This window comes from Salmo trutta, chromosome 28 (genome assembly GCF_901001165.1).
Source record: "Salmo trutta chromosome 28, fSalTru1.1, whole genome shotgun sequence".
Classification (NCBI taxonomy): Eukaryota; Metazoa; Chordata; class Actinopteri; order Salmoniformes; family Salmonidae; genus Salmo; species Salmo trutta.
This window is the reverse complement of record NC_042984.1, coordinates 13,474,597-13,478,034: the sequence shown is the minus strand read 5'-3', so window position 1 is coordinate 13,478,034 and position 3,438 is coordinate 13,474,597.

The window sequence follows — 3,438 nt, the reverse complement described above, 5'->3', positions numbered from 1 at the left end:
GAGAGAGAGAGAGAGAGAGAGAGAGAGAGAGATGCGAGAGAGAGAGAGAGATGAGAGAGAGAGAGGAGAGAGAGAGAGAGAGAGAGAGAGGAGAGAGAGAGAGGAGAGAGAGAGATGAGAGAGAGAGAGAGAGAGAGAGAGAGAGAGAGAGAGAGACATATGGAAGTGATTTAGTAATTACAGCAAATCTGTTCTCTAAAGGAAAGGTCCTTTTTTCCATCCATCCATCCCTCTCCATCCATCCATCTTTAAAGGAAAGGTCCTATTTTCCATCCCTCCTTCTCTCCTTCCCTCCTGCTCTACAGGAAAGGTATTCCTTCCCTCTCCATCCATCCTTCCCCCATCTCTCCCTGCACATAAAACTGTGAATCAATGACCCATAGTGTGATTAATGAGTGATTAATACAACTCTAGAAAGATGCAGATGAGCTCCTGTCTCCCATGCAGTTGCAAAGCCATGTTGAAATCAGGAATAATACCACACTTACTTGAAATAGTTTTCTGCATTCTTTACTCATAAAGTGTGCTTTCTGAAGCTTAATCAGCCATTCTATAAGCAATCTAAACCAACTGTGAGGCAGGCTCAGTAGGGTATAAACTATAAGCTCTCATCACCCACAGCTAAACTGGCATCACTTCACACAACAATGAACTCTTTCAGCCAAATTAAATGGTGTGTGAGAGAGAGACAGTGAGACAGCGTGAGAGTGAGACAGACAGTGATGACTGTCTCTTTAGCCCTGAGGCACAAGGTGTTCTGCAGGTGTCTGTGTTGGCAGCGACTTGTTCTGTTCTGTTCCATTCAGTGCCCAAACAGCGAGAGCACCCTGTAATTATTTGCGTGCCCTGCCATAATATGTTCTCATCATGACATGTGCATGAGTCGACCAACACACACTTCATAATTTGATGCCGTTCGAATCTGACACCAAATGGATTCTGTCAGGGAATGATTTACATAAGAGCGGAGAGTGCTATATTTCCTGGCAGTACAGCTGTAGGCCTACACACCTAATTTACAAATGGATGGTGAAACGGTAGGTAGGATAGTAGCGCAGATTAAGAAGGTTTAGGTAGTTGACAGATAAAAATAAACACAGCTACAACAAGTCTTAATGCAAAATTACTTGAGAAAGACAAACAAATGAACAATGTGTTTACGCAACATCTTCATCATCAAGTAGGCCTAGTAGACCTAGGTGTAATATCATGGTAACCTACTGCTCAATCCTAACAGTACAAATCCCTACAAATTCATCTAAAGAACTCAAAGGCTGCGTTTACACATGCAGCTCAATTCTGATCTTTTTTTCCCCACTAATTGGTCTTTTGACTATTCACATCAGATCTTTTCACATCAGATCTTTTTTGAATTTATCTGATTAGCCAAAATACAAATTTGTAAAACATTTGTGAAGAATTGGGCTGCCTGTATAAATGTAAATGCATCCAAAAGTTATGATCAATCAGTTATCTGCGCAAATGGCCATCTCGACCATTTGCCCGAAGAGAGGGGGCTTGTTTGAGTGGTAAGGCTGAAGCAATCCGCTGCAGATGAAAGGTGAGGAATGAAGTCGGGGGAGGTGCATCTGCAACAGCCAAGTCGGACACCAATGTGGTTTTCCAACAGCAAGGCTCAACGTAACAAGGCAGGATTGCCATTGTTTATAAAGGTTTTTATTAGTAATGAAATACACATGGCTCCAACCCCCATATTACACCCTCACAAACTGTTAATATATGTGTGTATATTGTCCAATCAATTCAATTTGTGAGAGACTAAAATATCACAATCATTTGTACTGTCACGTGGAGCGGAACAGGGGAACCCAAGAGCAGACTCAGACGAGGAGACTGGGATGAGGTAACCAAGGTATTTATTGAAAAACGGGGGGGAAGACTGAGTGCAGGCCAGGGGAAGCTCAGGCGGGTTGCCGAAACCAGGTGCGGAGGCAGAGGCTGGAGTGAGAGGTGTTGGGACATGGTAAGCAGGTCCGGAGGGGAATCCAAGGGAGTAGTAGAGTGGGGAATCCAGGACAGAGTAGCAGGACTGACAAGAAGTCGGACTGGAGACAGGGACCAGAATCAGAGCAGGCAGAACTGTAGCGGAGAGGAAAACTGCATCAGGCAAGGGAAAACAGAATCTAAACAGGAACAAACAGCTAGAAACATGGACTGACTGAGCAGAGATTACGATCTGGCAGAGTGGAAGAGGCAGGACTGAGTATATGTAGAGGTCTTGATTATGGAACAGGTCGCAGCTGGTGGGGATCTGCTCTGACTCCAGCACACCTGTCTCCGCCCACACAATCACACACACAGAGAGAGAGAGAGAGCACTGGGGGAGTGGCGACAGGTCAAGGAGACACAGGATGAGCACTAGAGGGTGTGGCAGGAGCAGATGTAACATGTACATTGAAGTCTATCAATGTACAAATTACCTGTCATCAAGGCAAAGGGTGGCTACTTTGAAGCTACTCAAATATAAAATATATTTAGATTTGTTTAACACTTTTTTGGTTACTACATGATTCCATGTGTCATGTCATAGTTTTGAAGTCTTCACTATTACTCTACAATGTAGAAAATAGTCAAAATAAAGAAAAACCCTGAATGAGTAGGTGTGTCCAAACTTTTGACTGGTACTGTATGTGTGTACATTGTACTATCAATTCAATTGGTGAGAGAGACTGACATATCACAATAATTTGTACATTGGAGTCTATCAATGAACAAATGACCTATTCCAGTCATGAATTTGGTCACGCTTGCGTTGGTCAAACAAAAACACCCTAATGATTGGCTGACAATAGAGGCTCCCATAACAAGGCTCCCGCTGTCTGCAACATGAAGTTGATGATGAGCAACTGCAGAAACTTGCAGTCGACTGCAGTCAAAACTTCATGATCTTTGATCGTAATTGTTTTTGTAAAGTCATGCAGTTGTCATGTAGGCACAAGTCAGACAATGTTGATCCTCATAAAGCAACACACTTTGGAAGGCTTGACAAAAGTGATCCTCTTGAACTCACCCAAACACTTCAGAAAACTGAATGTGTGGAGAATTGAGGCTACAAAGATGGGTTTGCTAACGTTGTAGCGCGCTCTAGTGACAAGATAATGAACTGCAATTGAACGTTACTGAGGGGATGTGAATGATCCTGCCACAGTAAAATACTGTATGCTGAAATGACAGCCTACATTTCCTCCACAAACACAAACACTCACTCACTCACACATACATTTAGGACAACATGTGTCACTTGTTTGTTTATTTGTTCGTAAGACACATGGTCTGAATGTTCGGCCATCAACTTCAAGCGGCACAGTCCGCTACTAACAACTTCCGGACCAGTCACGGTGTGTGCCGCCCATTGTGCATGTGCCTCATCCGCCCACTTCTCGTTATCGCACGCTCGGTATTATGGTATGTATAAAA